Source organism: Patagioenas fasciata, chromosome 5, assembly GCF_037038585.1.
Source record: "Patagioenas fasciata isolate bPatFas1 chromosome 5, bPatFas1.hap1, whole genome shotgun sequence".
NCBI classification, from domain to species: domain Eukaryota; kingdom Metazoa; phylum Chordata; class Aves; order Columbiformes; family Columbidae; genus Patagioenas; species Patagioenas fasciata.
In genome coordinates this window covers 70,232,139-70,252,401 of record NC_092524.1, presented here as the reverse complement: position 1 = coordinate 70,252,401, position 20,263 = coordinate 70,232,139, and the positions used below count along the sequence as shown (strand labels likewise).

Genomic DNA, 20,263 nt, shown 5'->3' with positions numbered 1-20,263 from the left:
CCATCCTCACTCCATCCTCTTCCATCATACTCCTGTCTCCCCCCTTTGCCTCTGAAGCATGAACAGAAACGTGGGATTTTCTGTAAGCAGGCGGGGTGGGATTCTCTGCAGCTAAAATGGGTAAAACCTGGCGCAGTGTTTTACTGCTGCCTCTGACTAAAGCTGGTACAAACGCAGCCCTAAGAAATCTAAATTAATCCAGGGCAGGATTCTAACTTTGAAAAGCCTCAGCTCAGGGCTGGCCTTGAAAAGCCTTTTCCTTTTGGAGCCGCTGCGTGTAGCCGGGTGAAGGATTCGCTTTGCTGCCAAACGGAGCTGCAGCGCATAGCACGGGTTCGGGCGGGGGTGAGGGCAGCGGGGAGCTGTGGAAGCCGCTGCAGGCGCTGTCGCTGTGCAGCCAGCGCGGCTGAGAGCGGAGCAGGAAACAAGATGGGACTTTGCCACTGCACACGTCGGGGAGCATCTTTTCTCCGGCGTTCTCAGCTCAGAAAGACGAACCTGAACCCTCTCCTGCCCAAAGCCGCGAGTGGACCGAGACCAAGCAGCTGCAGGAGGGGTTCGCTGCGCTCCTCCCTTCTCAGGCGTTCTGATAAGCATCGGAAACTGGGTTCCTACTGCGGCGCTCAGTCGTGTTCAGGAGAGACAAAACAATCACTGCTCTGTGGGTTGATCACAGCACTTCAGTTTGGATCAGCTAATTCCAGCATTTCCACTGTAATTGCACATTGATAGAAAGAAGTGGTTGATTTTGATTTATGAATATATATATACAAAGACCTGTAAGCTATCTCATTCCTCTTTAAAACAAAGGGATATATATATATATATAAAAAATATATATAGACACATATATCTATCCTGTAAATATATAGATATGTGTGTATATATCTATATAAAATATAGATATAATATATATTTTATATTTTATATATTATATAAAAATATCATAATATATAAAAATATATATAGATGTATAAATATATATAAATATATATTTAAATGTATTTATATTTTTATATCTATTTACTATATCTATTTAATGTATTTAATAGATAAAATATAGTCTATAATATATATTATATAAATATGTAATATATATTTTATACATAAGTATATATAAATATATATTATATAAATATACATCTAATACATTTATTTAATTTATTTAATATATAAAAATATGTTATATAATATATATATACACACACATATACATATATATACATATATATTTACTATACACAGGCCTGTAAGCCATCTCATTCCTCTTTCAAAGAACGGGATATGTGTATGTGTATATATATATGTATTCACCAGCCTGACTGGAATGTCTCCAAGTTTAACCTGGGCTGTTGTGTTGTCCACAGCTCCGCTCCTTTGGCAGACGGGTCAGACAGCGCGGGCTCACGGCTGCCTCTGAGGAAATGCCTGACCTTGTGTCGTAAGGCGCGTGGTGCTGCAACAACAACAAAGCAACAGGTGGGAAAATGTGATATTTCACTCTTCTTTGTTCAGGAAGCAGTGATTCCATTAGCGATGTGCTATTAGCAGACAGCACTGGTCCACGCGCTAGCATTGCTCAAAGTTCGTTTTGGCAAATAACTTGTTTTGGCAAATAATGTGTGGCTTCACATCTGGAAGTTTGTGAAAGAGGCACAAGGGGATTTTTGGCAAAAAAAGCCCCAAATAAATTGTTTTTTCCCCCAAACAGGCAGTCTCCAACGCACTCCTGTCCTGGGTAATTCAGGAGCATACAGTTAAATTGGTCTGTGATGTAATAGCAGCTGAAGGATTTATTTTTGTGTCATTTTTGTGTATGTGAAGAACAAGTGGCTATGCTGCCCTGGCAATGAAGAATCTGCCTGTTTCTCTGTGCTATTAATCGTCTTGCAATTAAATGTCTATAATCAGCAGAGACAGAATCAGTGAACCTGGCTCGCCAAAATGGTACTACTGTGATTTCTATTTTGGTGAAGTGAATTTCCAGCTATATATCTGGGCTTGTATAGCACCAGAAAAAAAGGGTTTTTGTAGACTTCAGCAAAAAACCCAGCCCTTGAACATCAGGTTTTGATGGTGTAGGAGGCAGTGTCTTTTATAGACCTGCATCAGGGATAAATGGCGCTTTTTTGTGTGTCAAAGAGGTGAATAAGCCATTTCACTTTGCCTACAGTCATGCGGAGGAAAAGTAATGACATTTGGTCCCGAGAGGTGGGTAATACTGCCCAGAAGGCAAAGCCCTTCAAAGTAGTGAAGTTTTATGAGTCTGTCTTTGCATCTTATACATCCCACCCATGGGGCTGATGGGAGGTGTGAGCAGCTCTGGCGATCCAAAAGCTCCTGGAGATCCTTGCAGTGAGGGGTGGAGGCCGCTCTGCAGCACAGGCCCCGTGTAGCAGCATCGTGCATGGGGGATGTGTCCGAACAGGAGGTTTGGGAGGGGGTGTAGGCTGGATCGCTGTCACTCCTCACACAGCCCTATTCTTCCGTGAGTCCAGATGCTTGTAAATGAAGTAACAGAAAAGCGTCTTTATTAACCTCAGTTTCTTATGGAAATCAACTCGATCTACAGCCCAGCAACCAGAGAAGCATGAGGATGGAAATGCTGCACATCCCTTGTGCACAACGCTCCATGCATTAACACCAGCTATTGCACACCCTTGTGCACAACGCTGCACGCATTAACACCAGCTATTGCACACCCCTGTGCACAACGCTGCGTGCATTAACACCAGCTATTGCACATCCCTTGTGCACAACCCTCCATGCATTAACACCAGCTATTGCACACCCCTGTGCACAACGCTGCATGCATTAACACCAGCTATTGCACATCCCTTGTGCACAACGCTGCACGCATTAACACCAGCTATTGCACACCCCTGTGCACAACACTGCGTGCATTAACACCAGCTATTGCACATCCCTTGTGCACAACCCTCCATGCATTAACACCAACTATTGCACACCCCTGTGCACAACGCTGCATGCATTAACACCAGCTATTGCACATCCCTTGTGCACAACGCTGCACGCATTAACACCAGCTATTGCACATCCCTTGTGCACAACGCTGCGTGCATTAACACCAGCTATTGCACACCCTTGTGCACAACACTGCGTGCATTAACACCAGCTATTGCACACCCTTGTGCACAACGCTGCATGCATTAACACCAGCTATTGCACATCCCTTGTGCACAACACTCCATGCATTAACACCAGCTATTGCACACCCTTGTGCACAACGCTGCATGCATTAACACCAGCTATTGCACATCCCTTGTGCACAACGCTGCGTGCATTAACACCAGCTATTGCACATCCCTTGTGCACAACACTGCACGCATTAACACCAGCTATTGCACATCCCTTGTGCACAACGCTGCATACATTAACACCAGCTATTGCACATCCCTTGTGCACAACACTGCACGCATTAACACCAGCTATTGCACATCCCTTGTGCACAACACTGCACGCATTAACACCAGCTATTGCACATCCCTTGTGCACAACGCTGCATGCATTAACACCAGCTATTGCACATCCCTTGTGCACAACACTGCACGCATTAACACCAGCTATTGCACATCCCTTGTGCACAACGCTGCGTGCATTAACACCAGCTATTGCACACCCCTGTGCACAACACTGCATGCATTAACACCAGGGAGGAGTGTGCCAGAACCCCCCACCTTTCATGGATTAATGCTTAGGAACAGGCTACTGTAAAGCTGTTTTAGGCTCCACTGGGATCCCTTTACACCTCCACGAGTATTTAAACGATCCTTTAAGCGACTGAAACTGCATAAACCCATAGTTTATCCATCTGTTATGGTCCCTTCATGCTACCCAAGCTGTGTAAAGCAGCTTTGACATAACCGGGTGCTGAGAAACCCGACGGAACTGTTGAGGCTGAATGGACCAGCGCACAGCAGTGGAGCCCTGGGAGCTGCACCTTTCACCATGGAGTAATTCAGCTTGTTTAATCCCTCACTGCAGCCCCAGGGAGGCTGGATTAGTCCATTTGGTGCTGCCAAGGTGCACCACCCATAAGGACAGATATTGGGGCTCAGTTGCCATTGAGCATCGTGCTGAACTCGACTGAGCTGAGCTCCAAGAACGAGTAGCGCCGTGTCTAAGCTGGATGTCACGGCAAGGTTAATATCTGGGGTCTTTTCCTTCTCTGCACAATTCAATCATCAGCTGTTTGTGTTCGTAGCCACAAGCACTAAAATATAGTTTATGGCAGCGCTGTAAGAAGGGAACGTGGAGAAAGGCCATGACAATAAACACCCTTCAACACCCATTACCGTGAAGAGCACTAAAGCCGAAGTGACAGCCTAAAAAGAAAGAAGTGTCATCTTTGATTCATGCTGCTGTTGAATTAAGCAATATAATCACTGACAAATCAATCATTACCAGCCATAAACAACCGGTTCGTTAGTTGGCCTTCCTAAGGCAAAGCTGTGCACCATTAACGTGTTACACATTGGGCTGTTAACAGCAATAAGAATCAGCCCAACGCCATCAGGAGAATTACCAACAATAAAGACCAATTTTGAATGCTGTGCAATGTAAAGCAGGATCAGAATCAATCAGAATAAATGAAGAGTAATTCTCCAAAGCACAAAGAAATCACTGTATTGTAAATATCGTTTTGCAAAGTACGAGTTTCTGGTGGAACGTTTTAAACTGCTCAAACAGTATTTTTAGGGGAATAATCCTGAAGTAAGCACAAGTGTCAGCACTTTAAAATTACCATTTAACTGGAAAGGGCACAGACCTTTCTCGAAGGGCTCAATGATGTATTTTAGTAGGACTGACAACTTTTTTAAAGAAACAGGGACGTGTGGGCCATTTTCCTTTCGCTCAGTTCGTTAGGAGTGATTTTAATTAAAAAACCCCACCTTACTGTATTTCTTTTGGAGAGCATCCTTTGCTGCACGTTCACCTAACACAGAGTGGCACTATCCGTGGGAAAAATAGATGATTCTTATTAAAGGAAGAGGGAACCTACTTGCAGAAAAGCTGAAGGTTTCCAGCAGACTCTCATTGTGAGCTCCTGGGCTGCAGAGAACTGCACACCAAGCTGGGCCTTAACGAGCCAAAGACGATGCCAGGATTTTACCTTTTTCGCTGTAAACAGCTTTATTTTCTTGATGGATGTGCCTCTGTCTTGCTGCTTTCTTACATTTTGCCGTATCTCAGCACACCTGTTATGGCTGTATCTGCTTTTTATTCTATTTCTTTCTAACACCTCTTCACTTATTATTCATAGAAAGAGGCAATAAAAACATTCGGAAAGAGCAAAAGAACAACGGAACAACATGTATGTCCTCCCTCTTCCTCCTGCATCTGCTATAATTCCACCCCATCACATTTCCATCCTTCTCCTTCCCTCATAAACCTACAGGAGCCAAGAAATCTGTCTCACTGCCCATACTTCTGAAACACTCTTCTCAATTAAAAAGAATTACCTAGATGTCAACAAACCTGAGAAGATTATCACAGGTAATAGCATGTGATTCAGTGAGAGCCTTTGACAACTCCAGCAGATGAATACTCTTCATTTAACCTCTTGCCTCAATGTTACTAAGTTAGAGGAGCATTAGCACAAGGTACTCAGTGTGGTTGTGACCCAGGTGTCATGAGGCCATGGCCAAGTTAACTCTACCTGCAAGATAAAGATCAAAAGGGCAAGTTCCAGTTGCATCTGGAAGGGAGCTGGAAAGCCACTGCAGATCTGGAGTGTGTGTGCACTGTTTACTTGCAAGAATAGTGATAACAACATCTTAGTGCTCTTGGGAGTCAACTCTTGGGTCAAACGCTTGGGAATATTGCATCCCATGGAGGCTTTGAGTGTGAAGTCCTATGTGGAATCATTGAGGAAGACTGAAGATCAGCTCCCTGATCTTTTCCTGTTCCCAGTCGCCAGCTGGAGGGCTGGTGAAGCATTATTTAGGACAAAAGAACAGGAAGACAGCAAAACAGAGGTGCCATTGATTGGCTGTGGTAGTGAGCACACCAGCAGCCGCCCAGGCCAACCAGCCTGGGGTGCAGTCACAGCTCATCCAAAACGTCACCCCCTGACTGACCAGGTTGTTGAGAAAACTCAAGAGCTTAGGAGCTGTTTTTCTTAAAGCCCACTGTCTAAAAGAGAGAAGAAAACTCATTGAGGGCAGTGGTGATGGGGCATGATCTGTGCTGCTTGGGTGGTGGATGACTGCTTTGGATCGACACTGAAGCAATGATACGTCCAGGTCTCAAACAAAAGATCAAGAAAGACAACCAGACTCAAAAGCAAAGAACCCTCAAACTGTGGACAAACTATTTCTGGACGATAGAGTTTGAATTTGCAGGTTAATTCTGGAACGTTACCAGGGTTTGCTTTATTTATTTGTATTATTTACCTTTTTATAGCATGAGCTCCTCAGGTTGTCTCTGCCTTCACCTGTGAATGTACAGAGCCCAGCACAATGCAAATGTGGCTTAGTCTGGCACTAACACTAATGTGTTACAAATTATGCATAAGCCTTTTTAAAGTCTAAAACTGTACCTCTCCCAGATATGAAATCTGTCATAGCTTTACTCTTCATTTTTCTACATGCACTTTATGAATACTTTATATCTTTCTCGAATCACTTTATTTACTCCAATGAGATGGTTTTTGTATGAGGGAGGTTGTGAGCAGAGTCCCAGAAACGAGACGCAAGATTATTTTTGTATTTTGGAACAAGCAGGTTTGTCCTGCCTTGATGCAAACGCAGAATGCGTCACATTAGTGACAACTCCAGCTCGGGTCCCTGTACAGCGATTATGTTTTATGCATGAGATCTCTGCTCCTCCAAGGCACATCAAAGGTTCATTGCTGACCACTGATAAACACATTCATCCTCATTTGAAAGCTTTGTTGTAAGCTGTGTTCTTTTCTTGTCTCTCCTAATGGTCTCTCAGCAAGAGAGACCTCTCCTGGGAGATGCCGCAATCCAAAGCTGGGTTTCGGCTGAATCATCAGCTCTCTCAAGGTTTTCTTGTTGTATTAATGGGATTTCAGGACTTCTGGGAATTTTCACGTTCCTTACCATGTGCTTTTCTTTTAGCCCGGGAACGTGAGTGATTCGCCAGGCTCTGCGCCCGTTGATGATGAGAGTTGCACTGGAACTCAGTCCCATTGCAGAGGTGTCCAAAGCCAGGTGGAGATATCCAGCTCACGACTCCTCTGCAAAGCAGGGAGGTCCAGCAACGCTTGGGAGAGGAGAGGAGAAGAGGTTAAATGCAACCGTCTCCCCATTTTGTGCTGTCATTGATTTGGGTCTTTCTGGGCACACTGGCACGGCTGCACTCCTGCTCTCATCTCCCTCAGTTCTTTCTCTCCCCGGTTTATGTGGCCACTGTGATGTGTAGGAGCATCTTTCTTGAACCGTCTGCCGATGGGTCAGTACTTGTATTTTTCACTGTTTAATGCCTGATCCCTCACTTATCTGGACTGAAATCTATTTGCCTAATACTCGGTGACAGGAGTAGCGCTGAGATGTTGCGCGTGATAAACCATATCATGTCTCTTTTGATACAGGGGAACAGGGTCTACACAAAGGTAAGGCTGGAGAAAGCAAACATAATATGATTATTGAAATTCCAAGGTGTAGAGGTACATCCTTTTTTTTTTTTTCCCCTGAAAAAAATGTTGGGGCATTGTGAGATCACAGAATTAATGGAGGCCATCCTTATTAAATGGGTAGTTGCTTCTCATAGTAATAAACTAATTTATGGTAGACCGCAGCAGTTCAGCATATATCAGCTTAAAGTATGTTCCGAGGGTATTCATACAGCTGCTGGAGAGCTGTGCAGACAGTACTGAATTAATCAGGCGCTTTGGACTATGAAACGCTGCAAAAAGGGAAAAAGACAAGTGTGTCTGCTCTCTGAACCGCCTGTAGCCGAAATGGTACCCAGGGACCCCTTAGCAGGAGTCAGCGAAAGAAGTGACCTTCATTACCAAAGCGCTGACTGGGCGCTTTCCGGCCCTGCTTTCCAGCGTCTCGGATGGAGAAATATCGGGCAAAACTGTGTGCTCGGAATAAACACCGATTCACGGCCTGTAAATGGACGGGTTTCAAAGGAGGATGGTGGCAGCATCCCATTTCGGGCCTGTAAATGACAGAAGGATTTGTGCTTTGTTGCTGACTGCCTGCCGTGTTATTTAGTCTGTTTAGTCCTCGACTCTAAAAGGGAAAAATGAGTGTAATAATTCTTCTTTTTTCCCGGTGTCTGTCATATCTATTGGGCTTGAAAGCACTTCAGTGCAGGAATAACTTTCTTTTTGTTATACATATACCCATACTGGGCACCTGGTGTGTGGAGAACCTGCAGAAATACAGTACTATTTGTCTCAATAGTAATAGATAGGTGTGTTTTTCTTGCTTGACCCTTCAGGTAAATTCAGTATAGGGTGACATATGTGATCCTATATCCCTGCTAGCATTGCACAGAGCTCGTAGGGTGCAAGTGGACAAGCGGGGCTGTGGGGTGCAGCTCTCTGTGCTAGAACCCTGGCAGTTCTCTGTTCACGTAGCAAGCACACTAATTGCTCACAGTGAAGCAGATTTATTCCAGCCAGGAGTGTCCGTACAGCACGACATGGGAAGCTGCTTCCAGAGAATTCTGCAGAGCAACTGATTTTGGCATGGCTGCTACAGCTGATTCCCATAAGCGAGTTAGCAGGGCTGCCGTCAGGACGTGGTAATGGAGCTGCCAGCCTCGCTGGAGACAGCTGGCACAGAGACCCTCAGGGTCTCCAGGGACACCACAGGGTTTTGTTCAGATTGCTGCCTGGAACAAAGCAAATGAGTCCGCAGGTTCGTGTTGTACATTTGTTTCCCCACTTCCCACAACGTGATCTCCAGGGTGACTTTCAACGGTGTGCATCAGATGCTTTGGGTACATCAAAGAGCATCCTCTTCTAGGGGTCTGGAGCATCTTTCTTATGAGGAGAGACTGAGAGAGCTGGGGCTGTTCAGCTGGAGAAGAGAAGCTGAGAGGGATCCAATCAATGGGATCAATATCTCAGGGTGGGTGTCAGAGGATGGACCAGACTCTGTTCAGTGGTGCCCAACACCAGGGTGAGGGGCAACGTGCACAGACTGAAACACAGGAGGCTTCATAACTTTGAACCAGCACTGGGCCCTTGTGGCCAGGAAGGCCAATGGTACCTGGGGTGGGTTAGAAGGGGGTGGTCAGTAGGTCAGAGAGGTTCTCCTGCCCCTCTGCTCTGCCCTGGGGAGACCACACCTGGAATATTGTGTCCAGTTGTGGCCCCTCAGCTCCAGAAGGACAGGGAACTGCTGGAGAGAGTCCAGCGCAGCCACCAAGATGCTGAAGGGAGTGGAGCATCTCCCGTGTGAGGAAAGGCTGAGGGAGCTGGGGCTCTGGAGCTGGAGAAGAGGAGACTGAGGGGGGACTCATTCATGGGGATCAATATGGAAAGGGGCAGTGTCAGGAGGATGGAGCCAGGCTCTTCTGGGTGACAACCAGTGACAGGACAAGGGGCAATGGGTGCAAACTGGAACACAAGAGGTTCCACTGAAATTTGAGAAGAAACTTGTTCCTGGTGAGGGTGTCAGAGCCTGGCCCAGGCTGCCCAGGGAGGTTGTGGAGTCTCCTTCTCTGCAGCCATTCAAACCCGCCTGGACCCCTTCCTGTGGAACCTCAGCTGGGTGTTCCTGCTCCATGGGGGGATTGCACTGGATGAGCTTTCCAGGGCCCTTCCAACCCCTCACATTCTGGGATTCTGTGATCCCTCTGCAGCTCCGGAAAGGCCAGGGTATAAGTATTGATGTATCCTAATTTTTTTGAAAGCACATAATGGGATTCATATCACTGGACTTTTTTCAAGGCCCATAGTTTAACAGTATTTCCATGCTACACTCAGCAATAAATACGTTTCTAGAGAAAAAAATGTCTTTCCATTAGTCTTACACAGATCCCTTGGGAGGGGATGAATCGCCCACACGGACCATCTGCCCCATCCACCCCGAGCAGGATTCTCACCATGGGACTGCACAGCTGACGCAGCAAAGAAGTTTTGGTTGAAAGCGCTGGTGATGAGCAGAATCCTCCCCATAGAACAGCAAGACCAAGCCCTGCTCCTCTAAGATACATTTAGACCTCTAACTCCCATGGCAAACAGGAGTCTTAAGGGACTTGACAGAGTTACAAAAGCATCAGGATCAGATGAAGATGTGTTTGCTTTCCTTTGATCTCCTGGATTTGCAGAATAATGCATGAGGTCTTTCCAATGCTCCTTCCATTGCTTCCCCGTCAGACACTGCCCGCAGGCAGCACAACCCTGGCTCCTGCTCTCGGGTGGGCTCCGCAGGACGTATTAGGACAGGAACGTGGGCAAGGACTCGTGTTTGTGGTGCCACCCATCTAGGAGTGGGTCAGGTTTGCCATTTAGAGACAAGCAGCACTCCTAAGAAACTGCCCGGCCATAAACCAAAGCTCTGCTGTGCTTATAGCTGCTTTACGCAAAAGTATCGGTAAGTAATTCAGAGTTTTAGTTTCGCACATTTTATTTGCTCTACAAAAGCCAACATTTCAGAAACACCACAAAAACGAAAAGCTGGAAGAAAATTAACTCATGTGGGATGACAAGCACCTCTCGGTGCTCAGAACTCACTCATTAGGTGGTGTCTTCCTTCACTGGCTCATCCGTGAGATGCGCATTATGGACAAAGCGATGTGGATGAATCCTGAATTTCTAGTTCCTGTTTTTCTAACTTATCTGTTTGTGAAAGTTTTTGGGTTATAATCTGTCGGTGCTCACAGAGCCTCTAGAACCAACAGTGCTGTTATCACCAACACTCTTACTAATCTGATACGAAGACTGAGCTGCAAGTTACACGAGAAAGGGAGAGGTTTAATGATTTCCCTATGCTGACTGCCATCTTCTATATTCCTCAATAGTTTTGTTGTGGTCGCTGCAGCCTGTACTGTTGCATCTGCTGGAAGAACAGCTGGTCAATTATTTCCTGCAGTCGGAGGCAATGTTAAGGGATTCAGAAACTGGACATAAAACAGAATCTGGACAATACAGGACTTGGCTCATTTGTGTATTGTGTACTCAGAACTCGCACCAGCTGCCAGTTGATCCTTCAAGGCATTATTTTAATAAGTAGGTTAAAGAAAGGAACCCAGGTGCAGCGTAGATGTGGAAAGGAGGTCTCCTCTGAGCGATCACTGTGTTTGGTGGCATCAAAGCTTCCAGCAGATGGGTTTGTACGGCACCGGTTGCGGCTTCAGCTGTCACTGATTTTGCACGTTGTTTGACTCCCAGTTTGTCGCCTGCCAAAGCCCAACTAAGCTCTTCTGACAAACGGCAAGCGGAGGAGTTTGAGAAGTGGGGAAGCGGGACGGTAGCAAGGTCGGCTGTGTCGGAATCAGGACCAGCCTCTTATCATCATCTGCAGGTACCAGTGGGACAGGAAAGACCAGGTTTTGCTCCGGGCAGTGGTAGAGGGAAGGAGCCGAAGCAGAGGCAGCCCCCGCAGCCTGAGAAGCACCACTCTGGAGGGAAAACAGCTTCAGATGCAAAACCGCTACCAAAAGAGTAATTAATTGGCCACCATTAAATTTTCCACCAGCTGATGGACAGCGTGGAATAAAGGACAAAGAAATCTAATGCCAGCAGTGTAGTGTTACAGATGTGCATGTGGTGGAATGGCTGTTTCTGAAGAACCACAATTTCATGCATTTTAATGGTCTTTGTGAGGGTAACTCTGCTCCCCGAAGCAGGGCCAGTGTTTCCTTCTCCAGCTTCTTTCGGAGGAATTCAGCACAGTGTGACCGTGTCCATCACACGGGAAAAGTGCATCGCTACTGCTCTGCTCCTCCTGTTTGCACAGATGCTCTGTTTGGGCATCCCTGGATGTAACATGAGGGACACTGGAGGCAATGCCTTCAGGTTCCATAATGCAGAACTCATTGAATGTGATGTTTACACACTTTATCCGATGCTTCATAAACACCTCCTACAAAATAAGATAGTAGGGAAAGTTGTACCAGTATCAAATTTTAGAAGCTTCATTCCTCTTGTGGGAGTTAATACAGATTTACATGGGTGTTGCTGCTGAGGGGAAATCGTGGCTCACAAGGAGGGTCCTGGAGTTCCCACTACGAAAGGAAGAATTCCAGTAAAAATGGCAAGTTACACTGAGCAATCAGGAGTGTTAAATTAAGAAATAGATATCTATAAGACTTCTGAGAATGGGATGGCATGGGATGGCATGGGATGGGATGGGATGGGTTAGAATAGAATAGAATAGAATAGAATAGAATAGAATAGAATAGAATAGAATAGAATAGAATAGAATAGAATAGAATAGAATAGAATAGAATAGAATAGAAGTAGAGTAGAATAGAACACCATACCACACCAGGTTGGAGGAGACCACAAGGATCATCTGGTCCAACCTTTCTTGGCAAAAAGTAATTTCTCGATGATTAGAACAAATGATTTGGGAATACTTTATGAGGTAATTAAGCACCTATTTGGTCAGAAGGGTTCAGTGCTGAAGACTGGGGATATAACTGTGTCCAGGTGCAGCATTCCTGCATTATGGTTATTGAGCACTGTGTTCACATTTGAAAGGTGTCACTCCGCAGTGTCCCCAGCCTGTCCTCATGTTTGGTGGTGGTGGAGCAGCACCAGAAGACCTGCTGCTGGCAATCACACCTCATTGTATGGGGTGCCCAGATAATACCACCTTTTGGCCATTAGGTGAATTCCTAACACCCCTATTGGAACTCTATGCAACCAAGCTGAGCCCTGAGCAGGTCAGAACATCCATAGCAAAGAATTACAGTCTGTGTCTTCAAATGGGAAGGAAAAATTCTCATATCGTACAGCTCGTGTTTCTCTGCTGTCCTGAGCACAAAACTGTTTCTAGGGGTTTTGGTTGTTGGGTTTTTTTTTTTGTTATTTTGTAAAAACAGCTCCTTCGCCTATGCGCTCTTAAAGCTATTTAAAACTCCTCTTCTTTTACTACTTTTACTGACAAAGAAAAAAAATGCACGCCATAAAATCAATTTTCATTTAAAATTATACCATTTTCATCCACAGGATTTTTCAAGCAGATCAATGGGTTTTAATTAGCTTGAGCTCGCCTTCTAGTTTCCATTTCAGTCATGTAGAAAGATTTTTAACCGCAACACAGGGAGGTCCACTGAGGTGCAACCTGAACCTGCTCGAGAGGGCTCGGTTGGGTTTGCATCAGGAGAGCTCCGGGGAGGCCCATGATCCATAAATGAGTGGTAATGAAGGAAGAAGTAAGTTGTGTTTTGATGCTATGGAGTGCAACTCCACTTATTGATGGTTTAGATGAGGGGATTGAGACCACCATCAGCAAATTTGCTGCTGACACCAAGTTGGGAGGGATTGTGGACCTGCTGGAAGGCAGGAGGGCTCTGCAGATGGGTCTGGATAGACTGAAAAAATGGGCTGATTCAATGGGCTGAAGTTCACCAAGGCCAAGTGTCTGGTCCTGCCCTTTGGCCACAACAACCCCCTGCAGCGCTCCAGGCTGGCACAGAGTGGCTGGAGAGCAGTCAGGCAGAAAGGGACCTGGGGGGACTGATGGACAGGAAGCTCAACACGAACCAACAGTGTGCCCAGGTGGTCAAGAAGGCCAATGGTGTCCTGTCCTGTATCCAAACCAGCGTGGTCAGCAGGACAAGGGCAGTGATCCTTCCCCTGTGCTCTGCACTGGGGAGGCCACACCTGGAGTATTGTGTTCAGTTCTGGGCCCCTCAGTTCAGGAAAGAGATTGAAGTGCTGGAGCGGGTCCAGAGAAGAGCAACAAGACTGGGGAAGGGACTTGAACACAAGAGCTATGGGGAGAGGCTGAGGGAGCTGGGCTTGTTCAGTCTGGAGCAGAGGAGGCTTAGAGGTGAGCTCAGCACTCTCTAGAACGACCTGAAGGGCAGTTCTAGCCAGGGGGGATTGGGCTCTTCTCCCAGGCACTCAGCAATAGGACAAGGGGGCAGGGGCTTCAACTCTGCCAGGGGAAATTGAGGCTGGAGATTAGAAAGCAATTCTGTGCAGAGAGAGTGGTCAGCATTGGAATGGCTGCCCAGGGAGGTGCTGGACTCACCAGCCCTAGAGGTTTGTAAACTGAGATTGGCCATGGCACTTAGTGCCGTGATCTGGTCAATGGGCTGGAGTTGGACCAAGGGTTGGACTGGATGATCTCTGAGGGCTTTTCCAACCCAGTCCATTCTGTGACTCTGGGATTCTGTGATAAACAGTTACCTGCTAGACTTCAGCAGCCCAGGAGATAATGGCCTTGGCTCGTGTACCCATGAACAAGAAATACAGAATCCAGGTCTAGGTGGAAATCCTTGCGTCTAGCAACCTCTCGATAATATCTTTGCACCACAATCACAGCACGTGTCACATACCATCATTTTCTCCTAATGAAGAGAAGGCATTGCCCCGTTTGGGCATTTGCCACATTTGGAAGATTAAAATTTACAATTCATTATTCAAGGTACTTATTGAATTGCCTACATTTCCATTGACTTCATCACTGGTTATTAGGATATTTGTGGGCAAACAGCAGCTACTCCATTCGCACGTAGCCAGGGTTCTTACCCTGTCCACACAGTGACATTACAATCAGGTTTTTGTGACATTACTCATTTGTCACCATGGGAACAATTTTTGAGATCACAAATAAGGGCTGTGGCAGTAATGAATAAATAAGCAGGAAAGGGTGCTGATTGCAAAGAAGGTATTAAAAATCTTTGCAATCAGCAGTAATAACAATAGCAAAAAATGCATGACAGATAATAAATGAGAAAATTCTCAGCATTACAGTTGGAAAACTCTGCTCGGCTCCTGCCAGGTTTCTGTGCATTGGGCCGGGGTGAATCTTCCTGAGGTCACCGTCTGCCTCGGGGAAAAATACCTGCTCATCAGAGCTCCATTTTAAAGGACGTATTTTTGTTAGAAGAATAACACTTAACCAGTATCACTTGCCAAAATCTTGTGAAGAGAAATATAAACTTGGAAATGACCATAAACAAAAATTCTGCTCCACATTTGATTTTGAAATACATAATACTGATGGATTATTATTTTGTATTATTTGACAAAGTGACAAGAAACCATGTAGGAGCCTCAGGCTGAAATAGCTTCTTATTGTGGTAGAAGAGTTTTATTATGACCAGATTTCTACTCTGTCTGTGGGATGCAATGAAGCTGTGCTGGTGGTTGGTGGTGTAGCAAAGCTGTCCCGTCCCTCCAGGCAGTGATGCTCCTTGTTCCTGGGCTGCACCAGACCTGGTTCTTCCACCAGTTCTTCTAAAGGCTTCAGGATCTAGAGCAGCGAGTGGGTCGTGGTCCTGATGCTCGTGGTGTTTGTGGTTCTTCCTTCATCCGTGTGTACGCCCGGGGAAATCCTGGGCATGGGGAGACTTGTCTGTGATGTCATCCGTGTCACCATGTCAGCTGTCAGCTGAAGGCCCTGGTGTCAGCCGTTCCTGGTGGTGTGGGTACATGACACACCTCCATGGGTCAGTCATAGAATCCTAGAATCATTTTGGTTGGAAGAGACCCTTAAGATCATCGAGTCCAACCATAACTAAGCTCTGGCACTAACCTATGTCACTAAGAGCCTCAGCTCCACATCTTTAAAACCCCTCCAGGGATGGTGACTCCAGCACTGCAAATAGAGTGGGAAGCTGGAAGTTGCTTCTTCCTCCCTGCCAGCTGTCACTCCCAGCTGCGCTGAAGCCACCGCGATCACTGGGCTTTAAAGATGTCCATAGCAACCAAAAAAGACCAAAGCGCTGGCTCGTGTGATGCACAAATGCCTCCTCTCCACCGCTGCCCCGATGCTCCCATCCAGCACTTTCCCTTCATTTCTCATTATGAAAAAAGGCAACTGATTAATGCCACAGATCCTTTAACTCATTCTCATGGGCAAACATTTGCAAAAGGCTTGTGGTTTTTGACTGCCAGACAAGCTGTGGAAAGCTGGTGTTTCTGACAGTGCATTCAGTAAACGTCCTTCCTCCCATAAGGAAGCGAGAGAACAACCGCATTTTCCAGCTCTATTAAGATAGAGACTTTTAATAACAGATTTTAATCAAGAAGGTAGGCAGGAGAAACCACGTAACTAATATATTTGGCTGTCACGCTAAGCCCCGGCTAACGTCCATTGGGATGGAAGAGGCCAGGGAGGACAGGAAAACATTAATATCGACAATTAGAAGACTCAATTATGCCAAAGCATAGAAGAACAATGGAGCAAAAGCAGCTTCTGAGGCTCATACGGGGTAAGCACTAACAGCACAATGGAATAATGTCCCCCCTGCATTTCACTCAGAGTTAGCGTTAATGCTAAGGGTGTCCCATGAACTCCTGCATCGAGTTCAGCGTCCTGATGCTTTAGCACTTCATTCCAAAATCCGTCCTGTAAACTCAACACAGAGCAAGCGCAGTTTGTACCATGGTGGGAGTTGAGCCTTCCTGCTGCCTCTGCTGGAGATGAGGGGGCTCCAGAGCAACCACCTCCAGCTTTTGGAAAGTACCAAAGCACAACTGCCCCTCAAGTCCCTGACACCACGGCCGTGATCCCCATCATTCTGTAAACTGTTTAGAAGGTTTTGCACTAAGCCAAATCACCTCCTCCCGAGCATTTTTCTTGGCCAGGCCCACACACTTCAGTAGCTTTTCTAATAAGGCCTGGGCCTTCTCTCCTGGATTAGGCCAAATAGTGGAGTTTCAACCCTGTCTCCATCTTTCATTGTAAATTCAGAGAAAATAAGTCCAATTCTGCAAACATGACAGTGTTGATTAAATTAACAGATATAGCTGGATATACTTTATTGTTCAGATGCACAAATTGCTAAAATCACACTTTAAATACACTGAAATCTAGAAATCACATTTGGAAAAAACATCTACCAGTATTGCAGAGGAGACCAACTCTAGGATTTTGTATTTTTCATGCATTTCTGAGGAAGAAACGAACATGAACGACCTTCAAATCCTACAGAGAAAACCACTTTTCTCAAATGTTTAAACAACAAGTACATGTAGAGTTATCTGTGCTGGACAGGGACAATTCTGCAATATGTATTCAGTGATATCAAAGTAATACACTAACATCCATAGCTTATTTTATATGTCTTTAAAGAAGTTAGCATTGTAGTCCTCATGTGTATCATATCTCAACAGAGCAAAGAAATCTGACTTTATTTCCTATTATCCCTATTATTTTACAATTTGCCTCTTTCAAGCCCTCAGAATTTTTGCTCCTGAGGGTTTAGAGCTCTGGAATATCTCACGCTTTTCTCACAGGTTCCTCAGAGGCTTCGGTCTCCGTGAAGGTCTCGTTCTAAGCTCCCACGACAAGTGCCCTTGGATAATGAAATTTTGCATTGTATTTTAAATGTAAAGTCGAATCAAAACCCCAACATTTCACTTTCCAGCTACTTCACCATCCTTCAGTCAATACATTTCTCCTTTCTTATCAAGGGGTCCCATAGTCATCCAGTACATTTTCATTTTTACTAGGAAGGGACCAGCTGAAGCAATTGTAGCATCATAGAATAGTTGGAAGGGACCTGCAAAGGCCATGTAGTCCAATCCATTTTTCTTTGTTACTTCTTTTTGTTTGTTCATTTGGTTTTTAATGTGTCCCTGTACTTCGTGTCTGAGGGTAGAATTTGGCCCTTCCCAATTTTTTCAAATAAAACACTTTGGTCACAGGAAAACCTTTTTGATAGCTGCCCTCCGATTTGGTAGCATATTTATAAGTAGTCATTTTCCCTCACAGTTCTATATTTTCAGAATTAGATTTTGCAGCTCTAGTGCACAAAGTTGGCTACAGTGTTGAACGGCATCGTTTTAGAGTTCATCCCGTCTTGCTCTACCATAGGACACCGGGAGATGTTTCCAAGCAAAACACAAGATCTAACCGTGATTTGTCCACATATTTTCACCATCGTTTGTACACTCATCACCTTGCACCTGAACTAACCATGGCCATAGGTGATTTATTTGGACGTTTTCTTCATGGCGCTGGCTGTTTGGACAGATGTCCTTACCGCACGTATCTGTGGTCGGATGCTCATTGTCACATCTCGTCCCAAACCCGCATTAGCACTCTGGGAATAAATGTGACAGAGTGCAATTTACACTGTGTGGGAAGAAATCAAAACTTAGCACTGTTCATAAAAGTGCATCTGAATAAATCGATGTTACAGACACAAAAAAAGTGATTCCGATAAAAATAATACTTTTAAGGTAGAAACCTTGATGCCAAAGATATTTAAGGCTACGAAATGATTTATTTTTATTGTTTAAGTTTGAACCATCTGAGCATCTTTGGGTTTCATAAATTTTCCACAAATAGTAGTTTATGTAATATTCTGTAATATTCATGACATCAAAAAAGATACAATCAACTCATTTGACCATTATTAAAATGTGAATTATATGCAATCTCCTCTCTCTTATTATTACAGTTCTTTTGTATTTCTTAAGCCACACAAAATTTAATAAATCTTCGCAGGACTTAATAAAGAGCAGGAGATTTATATATGTACTAAGACATTCATTTAGTCCTCATAGCCTTGCTGAATTTATTTCCATCGGATTCCTCATCACCTGCTCGTTACCATATTTATTGCATTCTCTCGATTGCTTCCCAAAGCACGTACACACGAAACGGAAGAACGTCTGCGCAGATGTTGTGTTCGTCAGGTAAATGCAACAATGCCGTCTGATCAGTAGTGAGTAATCGAGCAGACTTTGACTAATAGAGAGGTTGTGGGTTCAAGTCGTTGCTCTCCATCATGGGACAGCTCCTGGAAAGCTCTGTTATTCGAAGAATAACCAGAAAACTGCCTGAATTTAGGCAACGAACAAGTGTTGCCTTTACATACGTCCTGGCTTTGTTAAAAACAAGTTTCTTTTCAGTGAATTTGCCTGTCAGCTCAAGCTTCACATCAGCTGCATTTTCCTGAAAGCCAGATCCATGTTTTGGTAGACACAGCAATGGAATGCGAGGTCATTGATAAGGATGGATGGACATCTCGGGAGAGGGGCAACGAGAAACTGGTGACCAAAAACTGACCAACTGAGTATAACATCCCATTCACCTGATACTTCATATAAAAGTGGGAGATCACCAGGATCTCGTCCCTTTTCCTTATGGTGACATTAGGAGAGGACCTTGCGAGTCGTCCCTGCGAACCGAGGCCAGTGCCAGACTGAATCCAGCTCCGGTTGGCTGGAGAGTCCAGTCCAGGACTTCGGCTGCCGGCTCTGCAGTTGCCGGGACTTTCCAGATTGGTTTGGTAGAGTTTGTATTATTTTCTCTATTTTATCAGCAGCATTAGTAAAACATTTTGAATTTTCCCAGCTCTCTTCTCTCTGTCCTTCTTTCCCTCCCGATCGCCTGTGCTGAGTGGGAAGGGGGGAGAGGGGGTTAACAATACATCTGCCACGGTTTTATTGTCACCCCGCAATCAAAACCCTCAACAACATAGCACATGCATTATTTGTGATGATTCAGACCAAATCTGTCACCTCTTCATTCCTCATCAATCCCAATGTGTAGGTTTTCCCAGAAAGGACAAAGTTTCCATCTGAAACCGTTTACGGCAGCGTCGCCTCTTGCGTCTTCCTCAAATAACACTATTTGCCTTCCTTTTTCAACCTGGATACAGGGCAAGACCAAACGCCCATCTGGAAGGGAACTAGAGGTCAGTTCCTGTTTGATGTGTCATGGCACTAGAAAATATATTAATTGCCAGTGAACTTATCTCTAATCAGCAACGGGAAAGGAAAGCGGATTACCTGTGTAAAACTCTTCTTGATGAGATAATTTCGGATCAAAATTTCACCTACTGCAGCATCCTGCCCTGGGGAGAAATGGTGAAACAGTCCAAATAACCAGTGACACTTGCTGGAAAACACCTTTTTTCCTATTTCCGGTGGCTAAACCTGTTTTCTTTGATGAAGTTGTTCATATACAGAATACCGAATGGACTAGGAAACACGTATGAGCGCAGACAAGATTTTAGATGGCGATGGTCCCTCACTGCCGTTCAGTTCAGCGATCCCTGCTGGCCTGTAAAAGCCCTTGAGCTCCTGACATTATTACATTATTTGAAGAGATAACTCTAAAAACAAAACATCCTACTGTACAAACTTATTGCCACTGGAACAGATGATGTTTCGAAC

The 20,263-nt window shown here is 45.1% G+C and overlaps 1 long non-coding RNA gene across 1 annotated transcript in view; it reads left to right on the top strand.

Moving 5' to 3' along the window:
• The window catches only part of LOC139828156 (uncharacterized), a 32,651-nt gene extending 13,352 nt beyond the window's left edge, over positions 1 to 19,299 (top strand). The window contains exons 3-5 of the long non-coding RNA XR_011739488.1: positions 1,368 to 1,479; positions 7,107 to 7,440; positions 17,952 to 19,299. This is a non-coding gene — a long non-coding RNA (uncharacterized lncRNA). The remainder of the gene's footprint in view (positions 1 to 1,367; positions 1,480 to 7,106; positions 7,441 to 17,951) is intronic.
• Positions 19,300 to 20,263: the final 964 nt, after the last annotated feature.